The sequence below is a fragment of the Miniopterus schreibersii genome (genome assembly GCF_964146895.1).
Source record: "Miniopterus schreibersii genome assembly, chromosome: 4".
Classification (NCBI taxonomy): domain Eukaryota; kingdom Metazoa; phylum Chordata; class Mammalia; order Chiroptera; family Miniopteridae; genus Miniopterus; species Miniopterus schreibersii.
Genome location: NC_138105.1, coordinates 93,730,736 through 93,745,670, shown reverse-complemented (window position 1 = coordinate 93,745,670; position 14,935 = coordinate 93,730,736). Strand labels below are relative to the sequence as shown.

Below are 14,935 nucleotides of genomic sequence, written 5' to 3'. Positions count from 1 at the left end.
TAGTCAGGATATGAGATGTTCTAGAGGGCGAATGAAACGGAGCAGGGAGACCAGTCGGAAAGGAACTGCGGAAACCTAAGCGTGAGGTGGCCTGGCTCTCCCCACAGTGAATGGAGAGAGGGGACAACTTTGGAGGAACATTTCTAAGGCAGAGAGGACAGCACTTGACAATGGGCTGGACAGACAAGATGAAGGAAAAGGCCAAGAGGACACCAATGTTTCTTTCTTGTCGACAAGAAATTCGGTAAGACGCGGGTAGAACAGGACTCATCTTGCAAACTCTTTCAAAATCCTGGCAACAGGAAAGTCATTTGCACGGTGACTTTCAGAAGACATTCAAAGTGCAGATCTTTAGCAGATAAAAACCACCACTGTGGGATTCGGCTCCGTCTCACCACTTCCCCGCCATAAAAAGGTTTTTGTAGGTTACAGACATCACCTGGAACCCCTTTCACAAACTTCATAGAACGAAACTCCAGGAATCGACTAATGGGACTTCCCATCATCAGAATCGCCGGTTTCTCCCATCTGAAATGTGATCATTGACAATGAAAAAGGCTATAATCTTAAGTACAAAGGTTTTGCCACGAGACAAGCCTGGATTTGAATTCTGCCGCTGCCATCTGCTACTGTTTGAAGTTGGGCAAACCTACTTTTACCTTCCCCTGGTTTGCTTGCGAGGTAACAATGACACCCCCCTTTCCGGGGTGTTACAAGGGTGATGTGAGATAATGCTCTGGGCAGTGCCTGGGGGATAACAGCCATTTCATTAAGTACCTCGTGAGTAGGAGTCACTTACTTGCAAATCGTAATCACAGAAGAGAAGCTCAGGACCCTAGTTCTTACATCTGGGGGGCTGGATAGTCACTGCCGAGGGAGTGGAAATCTCCCCCGTTCCTCAGGAAACCAGCGTTTGTATTTAGCTTCCCTCCAGCCCATATCCCACTGGTCAAGGCTGCCTTTAAGGGACAAAACAAATGATGTGAAGTGATATGACAAAGCGATGCTGCTTTCGGAGGCCTCTGGAACCAAAACATTCGTTCCTTAGCAACCCCGTAAATGTCCGAGTACCAAGACCCGCGCCTGCAAATTGCTGTCAGCCGGAGGAATGAGCGTAACCTCCTCGGGGCCAAGGTGCGAGAATATACTTGATTTGGGGTCCAGGATATCACCCCCATGAGGAAAAGTTGGGGGAAGGTGATTACTTGTGTGGGTCATTGCTCACTATTAATTTGGGCATCAGTCATCTCTTGTTGGACTGGCTGACCGGCCAAGGGGCACAGAAGTGGCTTAGGGCTCAAGGCAGTGCTCGCTGTCCAACCAATCCAATTACCCCGGGAAGAGGCATTTGTCAGAGGAGAGAGGGGACATTCATTTTGGCTGGCTCCGCAGCGTCCCGCCGCTGAAGCACGCAGGGCAGGTTTCATTTAGGAAGAGTCCGAGAGCCGGGGGCTCCCACAGAGCACGGGGACGCGGGATGTGAGGATGCGGTGGCTGAGGAGTCTCTAGCCTGTGTCCTTTCATTGTTTTTTTTCCAAATCACTTATCACCCTCTGAAACGATACAATTAGTTTTCACGTCTATCGTCAGCCTCCTCAGAAGAATGGAAACTCGGGGAGCATGGGGATGTCGTCTGCATGGTGCAGCGGTTAAGAGTGGGGACTTCGGAGCTAGGCTGCCTGGGTTAGGACCCGAGCTCGGCCAGTTACTCCTGTGACACTCGCACAGGCCATTTGAATTCTCTGAGCCTCGGTCTCCTTACCTTTAAAATGGGGCTAACAGTCGTGTCTACATCAAACCACTGCTAAGCATGCCTTAAAAGTTTCTGCTATCAAGACTATAATTCACTGCTGCATCTAACTGATCTCCTCCAGCAGGGGCTGGTCAAGAAATATTTGTTAAATATCAAGCAAATAGAATACTGAATTTTGCAAATGATTTCCACTGAGAAGAAACTATATTGGAAGGTATTCAAGGGTCTGTCTCTAATAACAAAGACCCGTTCTCTAGCTTTCTAATTTCTCATGGGCTTTCTTGAATGGGAGAGAAAAGGGTGGGGTTGCAGTCGGCAAGTGGGGCTCATGCACCGCCCAGTGCAGAACACGCCTGTGGAGAGGCCCGTGGCCCTAGGTGTTTGTGCATTCCCGTAAGTCCTCAGGTTTTGAGAGGGGACTTCATAAGGCCATTACTGCTTCACTTTTCCAATTCCGGGTGGGATGACGGACGAAGCAGGCTTTCTTCCTTTGGACCCTCTTGGCTTTTTCTCGCCTTCCTTCCCTTCCACCTTTGACTCTGCTCCTTAGTGACCATTGTGGCAGTGATTGCTGGTCATTGTCCATATGAGTTCTCGCTCCTTTCCAGGCTCCTTGTCACCAGATGGGAGCATGTGACGGTGCTCCAGTTAATGGGACGTAAGCTGGGGACACACTCATTTCAATGTCCTGTGCAGTCTCCTACAGGGCACCGCAAATGCCCAAGATGTTGGCGCTACAAGAGAGGAGTGGCCTGGACCCTAGAATCAACACTTGGAGGAGAGCCTGAAATTGTAACACAAGCGAGCAAGGAGCACTGATTAAAGCAAGCCACTGAAACGTTGGAGCTTATTTGCTATTTCAGCAGAGCCTTCCCAGATATTGACCTCACTCCCCGAGATCGGACTAAGTCCCAGCATCTTTTCCGTTCCTTACCGGGTGGTCGGGGAGAATCCCCCAGGAAGGCATGGCAGCCTCTTCTGTTGGTCGAGTTCCAACCTATTAGGTGTGGGGTGTCTGTTTCGCCCAGTTTGCCCAGGAGTGCCCTAGTTTACACCTCCTGTTCCCCCTTTCACTCTCTCAAGTGCTCTAGTTGGGAAGCTATAGTTACTCTACCCACAGGTTAACGGGTAACAAGTAGTATCATGTAGCATCATCATCCACGCAGCTGTAACTGGGGGAAGGGTTGGAGGCTACAAACAGGAGGCGGGTCCACCCAGCCAAACGCAGACACGACCTCCCGGGCAGGGGGAGCAGGCGCTCGGTGAGAAGCTGGTTTGCATGGAGGCCATCTGGTCCAGGGGAGCCTCAGCTCGCTCGGATTCCTAGACGGCAGCCCGGCCAGTTTGCCCGGCAGCCTGGCTGACACTCAAACGAGGCCATTTTCCAAAAGCTCAGGCCCTGGCCAGAGTTCCTTCTTTATGCCCCAGCACTAGGGATCGATCACTCGGGCTTAGTACCAGGGACATCTGCCTCCTCTGTTCCAGAACCCCATCGCGCTCAGCCCTGGATACGGGACGCTTGGGGGACCGCGCTGTGCTTGGGTGACTAAGAAGGTTGCTCCATAGTACGTTCTCCCTAATAGAGGTGCAGAAGCCCTGGAAGGGGATTAGGAGGCACGTGACCAAGTCCCAGGAGGGGATGTATGCGTGCACGGACTGGCTGCGGGGGGAAGTCTGCCTCTCAAGGCAGCCCGTCTCTCTTGACTTGGCGATAAAGTCACTCAGAGGGTGACAGCCAACAACTCCAAATGCACACCCCTTCCCCCCCAAAGTTCTCTTCCTTTCCTTGGCCTTTGAAAAATTACCCCTGCTGGCCTGCATCGTGAGGGCTGTGCCTTGGAGTCATCAGTCATACCCGAAAGTGGCATGAAAATGCAACTTCTATGAGCGCTCGAGAGGCAGAGAAATAAACCACAGCAAATATTTGATCCAATTATAAATCTCCCCCACTTCTTGGCAGGGACCGGGGAGGAATGGTAATTAAGATAACTTAGTGGGTTTCCAGAGGAGCTGGGAGAGAGAGCAGAGGGGGCTGGACCGGTGAGCGGGGCCTGTCACCTTCCCAGAAGGAAAGGTGCCCACAGGCAGGGCCGTGCGGCAGAGAGATGCTTCTGGAAGCTGCTCCAATACACACCTGCCAAAGAGGGCAGGTTAAACACGGACTCATCACCTTTCAGGAGGATGCTATTCCTGTGCCCAGGACCCTGGGAGAGGGGAACAATAACTTGACTGCTATTTGGAGCATCTGCTGGGGAGGCTCAGAGTGGACAGGAAAAGCAATAAATGCTGGCATTTCCCACGGAGGCTGGATGTGGATTCTGCCTCGGATGGCGGGGCACGCTCAGCTGTTGGTAGGTTTGCAGGGAGCGAGGGCTGCTGCTTGAAGCCACATGGCCACGGGGCCTCTGGGTGCATCCGGTGGTGACAGGCAGTGGTGGGTCACTCATGGGGGGCCTGTGAACTTCTTTCTGCCTCCGGTCAGGCCCATGGCAAAGTGCGCCCAGCTGATTCCTCATTAAAGCTCAGCGCAATTTTTGTCTCTCCTTCACAAAGGCTGAATGCTGAGGGAAGCGGGGAAGGATGAGGGAGGGGGCAGAGACGTGCCCCAGGGGGGGCTGGCTTCCCTTGGCGTGGCCCCCTGTCGTTTCCAGGGCTCCACACTCAGCCTGCCTACCTTAGTGGGTCACGTAACGAGATGCTGATCAGCCCAGGTTCAGGGGCTGCCGGGACCACTCATCTACCAGCGATGAGGACGAGCCCCTAAGCTTCGGGACAGGACATAGCTCCTGTATTTGTAGATTGCGACAACTCATTGTGTCAGGCTCCACAGATAAGCAACAAGCAGACAGAGAGGGTCCTATCACAGGTCCCTAAAATGAGGAGCGGAGCACACCTCCACACGGTGGAATTCTCCATTCTTTCATGACATGACCTCTCTCAGCAGTGGAAAAGTAATGAGCAAAGTTAAGAAAACTTGATTTTTCCCCCCTGGGCATTGCTATGTGCCAGGCAAGTGGCAAATGCTGACACCTGTTATCTCACTTCATTCTCCCAGAAACCGTATTGTCAACCCCATTTCTCTGGAGAGAACCATGGCTGCTAGAGACGTTAAGTGGTGTAGCCATGCCATTGACCATGGTTGGTGGCCAAGCGAGGACTGGAACTTGGATTTGCATGAGTCTTAACAACAACGAGAGGCTTCCTCAAGTTTTCCAAGAACCCGGCCGTGGCTGCCAGCATCCCTGGCGGCTGGCCTGGTTGGCAGGTGTCCTCAGATGCCTCTAAGCAGAGAAAGGGAGGAAGGCAGAGCTCAGAAGTGCTAGGGTCAGACTTGAGCAGAAGCAGGTGGGGCATCTGAGGACAGGGAGACATCCAAGTGAAGTAGGCAGGAAAGGATGCCAGGGAAGGCCTAGAGGGCTTTGCTGGGTGTTGGCTGCACCTGATCTTTTTGTCAACCTCCAAATCCCCTCCCGGCGTTCCAGCCACACTGCTCTCCCCTCTCTTCCTGGAACATGCAAAGCCCATCAAGGCCTCAGGGCCTTGGCACGAGCTATTCCCTCTGCCCGGCCTGCTCTTCCTCCCAATCTTCTTACAGCGGCCTGCTTCTTGTCATCCCTGACCTGCGTAAACATCATGACCTCAGAAAGACCCCCCTGACCACCCATTCTAAAACGCCTGTCACTTCTCCTTTTTCCATGCTCAACAAAAACTCACCACTCTGGGAAAAAAACCCACCTTCTAATTTATAGTCCACACCCCTCTTCTTGAATGAATGAAAAACATTTAGGCCCAAAGGCAATAACACCTGGACAGAAGTCTATACCAACACAGCAGGATTTTGGCGAACTACCGAGAGGACAGGACTTCTTTAGGAAAAGTTTTTGGGAGATTTTAGTAAACACTGTGCGGTTTTCCTGTGTTTTTGTTTGCTAACTGCTCAGATAACACAACGAGGTCACATTTCACAAGAGCTGGGCGCTGTTCTAAGTGATTCACATGCACTACCTTCTGTGATGCTTATAATAGCCCTGCTCACCCTGAATCTCTATCCCCACTTCCCATGTGAGGAAGCTGAGGCAGGAGGAGGCTACCGAAGTTGCTCAGGAGTTGGTAAGTAGTGGAGCTTGGGTAACACCTCCCCTAGGAAGCCGTCCTGAAGCCGCATACAGATTAGATCTGGTGGCCTATTGTTATGCTCTCCAATCTCCTGTACTCGGCTCCTTAGCAATAGGAACGGCTAACACTGATGAGCTAGCTGTGCACCGGACAGGAACGATCTCTGTGCATGATACATGGTATTGGCTCCAAGAAACATGCAACAGCACAGCGCTAGCTGGGTACATGATGTCCACCCTCTCCCATCCCAGGGAGAGCTGTGCCGGGGCTGGACACGGCTGGATGCACTGTGCGTGGTGTCCCAGGAGAGGCCCCCCAACCCCCTGCCACCTCACATATTTATAAAAGGATGGAGAGGGGACAGGACTCACTGGACTGAGTCGGAAGGCCCCGGTCTCTGCGAACTGGATTAGAGTCTTCGGGAGGACCGGCTAAATGTCAGTCTTCCTGTCAGCGCTGGTTTCAGCCAGAGGCCCAGCCGTCCTCCCGCAGAGGCCGCGGGTTGCTAGGTTACCTGCGAGCGAGCTGTGCGGGCTGTGAGCCAGTCCGACTGATTGACTGATCTCCATGGGGTGCTTTCTATCTGCTGGGCATTATCACATTTATTCTCACAACAACCTGACGAGCTATGGTCCTCATTTTGATGGCAAAACTCATCACAGGCGTTCTGCTGCTAAGTAGCAAAGGTATGATTCAAACTCAGAGCAGGCTTATTCTAGAGTCAGTGCTGGCCTTCCTCCCAGTGCTGCGTGTCACGCCCGACCATGCTGCCGTCACTCATCGGGTTCCCATCGCCTCCGGGGCAGAGCTGATGCCTCTCGTCTCTGTATCCCCAGGCCTTCAGGGACTGTTTGCTGAGTGCGTGAACGAACTGATTTTATATTCCGTCTTCCCACAAGGCCACGCCCTTGTCATCCAGCCCAGGAGAAGATGCGGAAGGTACTGCTCCAAAGACCCCGGGAGCCACAGCGTAGGGGCCAAGTTCAATGACCCCGATGAGCACCTCGAGGCCGTTCCAAGATGCACCAAAGCTCCACCACGAGACCGGGATGATGGAGGTTTTACCTCTCAGTGTCTCGCTAATGTGATTTCTTATTTACTGCACATTCCCATCGAATTGTCCTCAGCCGATGGTTTATCAAAAAGGTCACATTTGGCTCCTCGCCCTCCCAAGATCAATAGGAGGGTCTTATTGTGGCTGGTTGCGAACATAAATCAAATATATCACCGAGGAGAGGGAGCAACCTGGGAATGTATCCAGTCAATAAGTGATTTCCCGAGCACCACAGAGGGATGCATCCCAGGCGCTGGCCGGCTTCTCCCAAAGCCCAACCCCAGCCTTTTGCCAGACAGTCTTGCGACCTTGGGCAAGTTATTTCGACGCCCTGAGTCCCTGCTCTCTTATCCCCAACATGAGGATAATAAAAGTACCCACCTCTGAGGGTCACTGTGAGTCTGGCCCAGCTCGGGGTTAGCACTCAATCGCTGTGAGCTATTCTTACAGTTATTATTATTGTTATAAAACTTGACACATTGTAACTCCTTGGAGCTAGCAATTCTACCCTTAAGAAGTCGTCATAAGGAAATTATTTAAAAATACACGAATGTACACCTGCAAGAATGTTTACTGTAGAGGGATTGTAATGTTGAAAAAAGAGTTGGTTAAAGAAAATTTTAATCTATACAATGAAGTATTTTTGAGGCATTTAAACTGAGTTCGTGGAAGAATACTCAGATTTAGAAAGATGCTCCCTACCTCTTATTAAGCGAAGAATCAGGATAAAAATAGTATGTGTGGTATGGTCCTGTAGTTGTTAAAATGCTTAGAATATGTGAGCAGAACACTGGAAAATATGCTAAAAAATGTCAATGCTTTCTTTCCCCCCATCATCATCACATATTGCTTTCACAATGAGAAAAACACAAATAAAAGTTACCTTTAAAATAACAATTGAAATCTGTTTTGTGTGTTTGGGGGCTTGTGGGGCTTGCATGATGGGTGCTTTGAAAAGCATGCTAATAATACCTTGTATCATTTCTACATGCTAGCACCTTCTAAGTGCTTTATAAAGATTACCTCACATTTCACAACAATGCTTGAGTGTACAATAGTATTAGCCCCGTTTTACAGCTGAGGTAACTGAGGCACAGAGAGGCTGCCTGACTTGTTCAAGGTCACATAGCTTGGAGGTTCTGGAAGTTGAAATTCAAGGCCAGATAGGCCGGACTGGTCCACACTCTTGTGCCCAAGCTCGTTTGTGCCTGAACAGCTGCACAGGTATTCCACAGAATGTTTATTTAAACTGTAGCTTGATTTGTGTATTTATTGTAAATATGTTTTAAAATGTATTTAAATCTCCACACTGACTTGGTATATACAATAAGGTCTAGTTAGCTGACGTTACTTGGAATTCATAAAAGGCCACTTAAGATGAATGTTTTTAACAAACGAGGATGTTTGATGAGGGCTTTATCTTGAAAAATAAAACTATTGATGAAAACATTTTAAAAAAAAAATCTCATATGTAGGAAAATTCAGGTTATATCTGCAGCTCTGCTCTAACTGTGTCAGAGCAAACACTAAGTTTTCATACACACACAAAAATGTGACAACCAACAATTCATTGTCTCTCAGCTTCATCGATTGCAAAACACATCCTGCTTTCAGAGATGTCAGAGACCAGCCTCGCGTGCACCTCAGGATCGATGAACTACCTGAGAGCAACACAGCTTCCCCCCAGCTGGACGGGCGCAGCAGGACCAGAGGGGACGTTTCTGTAAGCACAGTGGACGCGTCTCAAACTTCCCAGGACCGCTCTTTACACGACCACAATCTCCCTCTTGGAGGGACCTCTTGTCACCTTGGTTCCCTCCCTCCGCCGCAGCATTTCGGGGTGCTTCCTCGGCCAGGCCCCCATTCACCCAGGCCCCCCTCTGTGAAGCAGGCCTCTGTCCTCGCTTACACGGGCCTTGCTGAAGCTCCTGTCTGGGCCTGAGTTGCCAGGTCACTTCACCAGTGAGGGCGTTTACGCTGGGCTGCAGGAAGCTCCTGGAAATACCGGCCCCAGAGAGGAGACAAAGGACCCGTCTGGCTGCTGTGTCCAGTACATACCAGCTCTGTGACCCTAGCCTCTGCCTCGGTTCCTCCCTCCTAGGGCTGTTGGGAAGATCACTCCTGTGAAATGGTCCTTGGCACCCTGTCGCCCTCGAGTAACACTGACTATGACGATTGTGACTAGTGCTACATGGGGAGGGATCTCTGAGTAGAGAACATTTTCTATTACTGATCCGATGGTGAATGAGTATTTTTGTCTTATAACGACGCTTGCTTCCCTACAGAACATCCTTCCTGAGAGGGGCTTCGGTGAGCATTTCAAAGCCATTCATTTTTGTGAAGACCTTGGAACAAACCTTTTCTTAATATCTCTAAGCGCAGGTTTGAACATAACTCTGCTGTTTATTAGGAAGCTTAAAGGTGGGCACTGGCCTTTGAATGCTGGTGGATGTGCATCTGCTCAGGTAAAGCTGTATAAGCAACTGCTCTGGTGAGTCCTGCTCGACCAAGTGCCAGGCAGAGCAGGGGCACAAGGTCGTGCCAGGACGTTAAGTGAGAAATGCAATTTCAAATGAACGTGTGACATATCCCATAATGATGACTTTAAAAAAAAAGTCTTTATTGATTTCAGAGAGGAAAGGAGAGGGAGAGAGAGAGAGAAACACCAATGATGAGTCATTGATCGGCTGCCTCCTGCACGCCCCCTACTGGGGGGGACAGAGCCTGCAACCCTGGCACGTGCCCTGACCGGGAATCGAACCGCGATCCCCTGGTTCATGGGTTGACGCTCAACCACTGAGCCACGCCAGCCAGACTGATGACTTTTTAAAAATAAGGTTTCAAAGCTTATTTTAGAAAAGTTGGTGGTGGGGGGGGGGCATTTCTCTACCTGTATATCTGAGGCAAGGGATGAAAATAGCTGTTGGATATTTTAAGCGCTTTAACCTTCTAACAATTATCTCCCATCCCCCTCTTTCAAGCCTGTGGATCAATTTCATTGAAGAGGAGCCAGAGTCTTTATGAAAAACGATTAAGGAAAATACTGTGCTATTTGCAACTCCTCGTACACATTCATTGTGATTTTTCTCAAAACTGTGCAAATGAAACAAAGTGCATAAATGAAATGAATATAAAGACTGAGTCATCCTCTATAGTCTCCCACCGCTTGTTCTACTCAAAACAGACTCAAGCTTGTCACACACTTACTTTTCTTAAAGAGACACCGATTACTACAATGAAGAAAAGTACCCAGACTACGGTAGAAAATACCCATATTTCAACCCCTCCAATGAATACATCTTAACGTTTGCTCACATTTATTTCCAGTCATTGTGAGCGCAGGTGCGGGAGATGGGCAGGGAGCTCGCCTTAACTTTAACGTTTTATTGCGGATCAAACAAGTACTTTTTAAACCTAATTCTCAGTTGTTTTTTTTTCATCTATTCATAGAGGTGACCACCTAGGAGTTTAGTGTCTGTCTGTCTGTCTCTTTCCATATATAATATATATACACACACACATAATAAACACACATATACAGAGATTAGCATTATAATAATAATGATGGATTTGGACTATAAACTACGCTTACGCTAACGCAGCTGTCACTTTATCCCCTTACATATGGGGCGCTACATAAGATTTCACTTGAAGATAAACGTCTTTGCCCAGAACTTCTGCAAACTGCTGAACTACGGCACCTCTGGGACGCTCCTCAGTCTACAGTGTGATGGGTGCTGCTCCGTCCAACGCATTCCTGTTTTCTCCCCAAGCTCCATGTACTCAAGCATGACCCTTCTGGAAAAACATTCGCAGTGTCCTCTGTGCACCCCTGACCAGGCCAGTTCTCTTGTAAGACTCAAGCATCCCCCGAGGTCCCTCCTTAGCTCTGCTCCGTGGCTGCCCGGGAGGGTGCCCCCCATGGAAGGGGCGGTTCCCGTTCTGGCTCGGAAGCCAGCAGGGAATCCCAAGGTCTCTGGAGAAAGACCTTCCCCAGAGCCCTTTCAGTCCAACACAGAGCAAACCACGATTCTCTTGGCTTCACGAACTCTTTCCCCACGCCTCCAGCTCTTCTGGAAGGAAGGGTCTGCAAACGTGCCTGTGGAAACGGGCCTCCTTCAAAGTGCGATTCAGTTGCTCCGCGATGGGCCGTGCGAGGGGACAGCCCAGCGCCGGGATGCCGCCCACAGCGAGCGCGCAGACCCAGCCCCGCGGAGGGGTGACATTGAGCGTGCAGACCCAGCCCTGCGGACGGGTGACATCCGGGGACGGCCCAGCTGGCCGGTGCACTGGCCGTGGGAGGTGCAGAGACCTGGCACAGCGACAGAAGCAGGCCGCTCAGAAACTCGGGGGCTCTGTCCCAGGGACCCGCCTCTAACCGACACCGCGTGCAGTTTACTTACTTGGGTGAGCAAGGCGGGGACATGGAAAGAGGGAGCTCGTTTTCAGATACGGCTCCCAACTGGAAAGGAATAAACTGAGCTCGTGACAGCTAACGCCGCTCATCGCCACCCAGACATTTCCTTTTGAAAAGGGTCATTTAGGGGAATTCTGCTGATGGGGACAAACAGGAATGTTTGCTCAGCCCATTTGATCTTGGTCCGCACATGCCCGAGCTGCCGTATTTGCATTTTATTTGGTATGATCACGGGGCAATTTGTGGTCTCTTCAATAGGTCCCTTCGATGGTTTACTGTGCGGCCAGTTGCTTCCTACGCCACAGGCGCACCTGCGGGGAGCACATCCCAGCGGAAAGCACTCGGTCCGCAGCGCGGGCTTCTGCGTTGGCGCCGTTCAACCCCCAGCACCGCCCTCTCATCAGCCCCCTGGAGCTCGAGGCCCACCCCCGTCTCCAAGTTGCCTCTGGGAGTCACTGGGCTCCCGGCTGCATCCGTCTGAGAGATGAAATAGGCATTTTTAATATTTGCTAAACAGGACTGCGGAGAAGGTGAAGTCTCGGCAGGGCTCCCAAGCGGTAACAGCATCCTGTTGGCTTGGGTTAATCACGTACCTAATCTGCCGATTATTGACTTGTTTTCACAGAGGATTCCGCTTGGCCTGACACATCCGCGGCCGCCGGCGAGGAGCTGTCGGGCGGCCTCGCTCAGCGCCTCAGCCGCCCGGGGCCCCGCTCGCAGCCGCGGCCTCTGAGGTTTCCTCGGGTGCCCCGTGCCGTAGCCGGGTCAGATGAGGGTTCCTCTTGAAAGTCCTATCTGTTTCCTCTCTAGAGCTGGGGCCGAGCAAATCTGACCCTGTTTGTAGGATTTCAAATATCTGGCAAGACACGCTAGGCTTCCTTCCACACACCCTCCCCAGAAAGCCGTCAAGCTGGTAGCTACGACTGCCTTAGATCAACACTTTATTTTTGGGGGTCTAGGTCCTAAGAAATGCATCGCGGGACATCAAAATGCTGCATTTAAAAGACAACATAATATCTACCTTTCACACTGACAAAGCGTAAACCATGAAAATGCCCAGTTTATGCGAGGGACCAAGTCAATCAAACGGGCACTTACGCACTGCTGGTGGGGGGACTCTCAGGACAATCTGATAATTCGTATAAGATATTTAAGGGTTACTTTTGGGAAGGGAATTAAGGATGGACATAAAGACTAGCCACGAGGACGGGTATCCCAACATTTTATTGTAAGCGATCAGGGCTTTGGTCCCTACGAGAGGGGCCTAAGTGATATGTGTCACTCTCAAGCAGAATTCTTAGGGATCGGTGCACAGCTCACCACCTTCTCATGTGTCTGGTAGGGGAGGGCCCATGGGCTTGCATCTTGAATGAGGCTGACATTGAGCGAAGTCCAATGCCACCCAAGATGAGCAAGTGAAGTAGGGTTTCTTCACCTCAGCTCTTTTGATGTCTGGGGGCAGGTAATTCTTTGTTGTCAAGAGCCGTCCTGTGCATGTTTAGCAGCATCCCCAGTCCCTACCCACCCGGCTTCCACAGCAACCACTTCCCAGGGTGACAATCCAACATACTCCTCGACACGGCCAAATGTCCCCGGGGTGGGGCGAAAGTGCTCCCGGTTGAGAACCACTGATATCTTGAATAGACAAGAAATATCCTCTGTCATTTTAAGCCACTCAAATTCTGAGTGTTTTTTTTTTCTTTTTTCTTTCTGCAACTGATATGTTTTATTATATCAATAATACTATCTAAACATTTAGCAAAAGGGGACTGCTTCAAAGTATGGGTGTTTTTATCTCCTTCCTTTTGTTTCTCTGTGTTTTTAAAATGTTTCTTCAATGAAAACAGTTTGTTCTTTAATAAGCAAGAACAAAACAAGAAAATTAATTTTATTTTAAATGGCTACATTTACATAATTGCCAATTTGTATACAGTACTTGCTAGGGCCATGCAGAATTTCTTAGTACCGCGATGTCTTGCATATGATATCTTCATAGTGAGCTTGAGTTTACAAAACGTTTTCTCATCCTACCTTTATTGTGGCTGTGTAACTGCAACAGCGTGAGGCAGATGACACAGAGACATGAGAAATCTGAGGCTGAAAGAGGTTAAGGGACGTGCCCAAGGGCGCCCGGTTAATATGTAGCCGGGCCTCCATTCTCAGCTCTCCTTTTATTCCAGAACTTCCTCCCCTGTGCCACGGTGCCTCTCTATCATTGCTTTCCATCACTTTCAAAAAGTCAACTGGGACAGAGACTCGGATCCTTGGGAAATCTGAGCAGGCAAGAAAGGATTCTCTCTGTACTTAATATCCTTGGACGTGGATACTAAACCTTGTAGGCTCTTGGTCACAGTATGATACTCAATAAAGTTTAAGTATAGCCATTTCATGCAACACAGCCAAGAGAATTTCATATTCTTTCCCCTCCCCACCTTTCTCTTTCTCTCTTTCTAGCTCAGATGAGTCACCTTGGCTAGGCCGCCAATCCCCATAGAACTTATGTTCCTTGATAGGATATGGCAATAGAAATGAGAAATTCTATAATGACTTAGTCACCTGTCCCTGCAAGGAGCTAAGCACCGTCTCCTGGAGGAAACGGAGCCCATCGAATGGACACGAACGCATGTAATGACCGAGGGTGGATGTGAGAATGTGCAGGGAGCCGCTCCCCCTTTCTTTCCTTTCTTAAGAAGCCCCCCTATATTGTACCTGTCTCGTTCATTTCTAAGCATCCGCACTGGGCCTCGCTCGCTTGACACCCCACCGCACACTAAACTTCCAAACTGGCAGCTGGACTGAAACCTTCACGCACATCAGCCCGGGCCTATTCATTCCTCCTCCCCTGAGACGCGATGGGACTGTCCCTGGAGTGCAGCTATTTTGAGAGGGTGATCACTAGAACAATCACCGGCTTGGCAGGAGACGGACAGTGTCGTGTAGCCACAAAAGCAGAAAAGACATTATCACTGAGGGTCCGAGTCCCGACTGTCAGGACAGCAGGGGGACCGGGAAGAGTCTGCCTGCCCGCTGGCCACTATCACGCAGCCACAGAGAGTTACCTGCCTGACTTCCACGAACACCGGCTTTCCCGTGATCCTGGCTGCTCGGAGCTCGCAAGGGAAGGGGGACAACAGTTCTTGGAAACAATGTCGGGAAGAAGCGGTTTTCCTAGCAAGCTCCTTGGGTCCAACCGGCTGAGAGGACAGTTACGCTCGGCTGCACCCAGAGGCATGCTCCCACTTGCTTGAATAATGCCACAACGCAGATTTCACCACGGTATACCCTTAATTATGCCCCAATAGAATCAGTGGCACCCAGGGGTCAGGGAGACCGCCTGGCCATGTGCATAAGTTCCCAGAGCAGCCCCCTGGCCCCTGGCTGGAAGTTACCGAGATGCCCCTGGGACTCCTCTCAGCAGACTCCCTCTCTTTCTTCTCTCTCTCTTTTTTAATCTTCAACCGAGGATATTTTTTCCACTGCTTTTTCAGAGAGAGTGGCAGAGAGGAAGGGAGGGAGGGAGAGAGGGAGAGAGAGAGAAACACAGAAAAACAACCATGTGAGAGAGACACATTGATTGGTTGCCTCCTGCACGAGG

General features: G+C 50.3%; 1 protein-coding gene across 2 annotated transcripts in view; it reads right to left on the bottom strand.

Annotated features, from left to right (window-relative positions):
- Positions 1-14,935, bottom strand: part of TENM2 (teneurin transmembrane protein 2) — a gene marked incomplete at its 5' end in the record, with an annotated part of 597,332 nt that overhangs the window by 154,616 nt on the left and 427,781 nt on the right. The window lies entirely within an intron of this gene.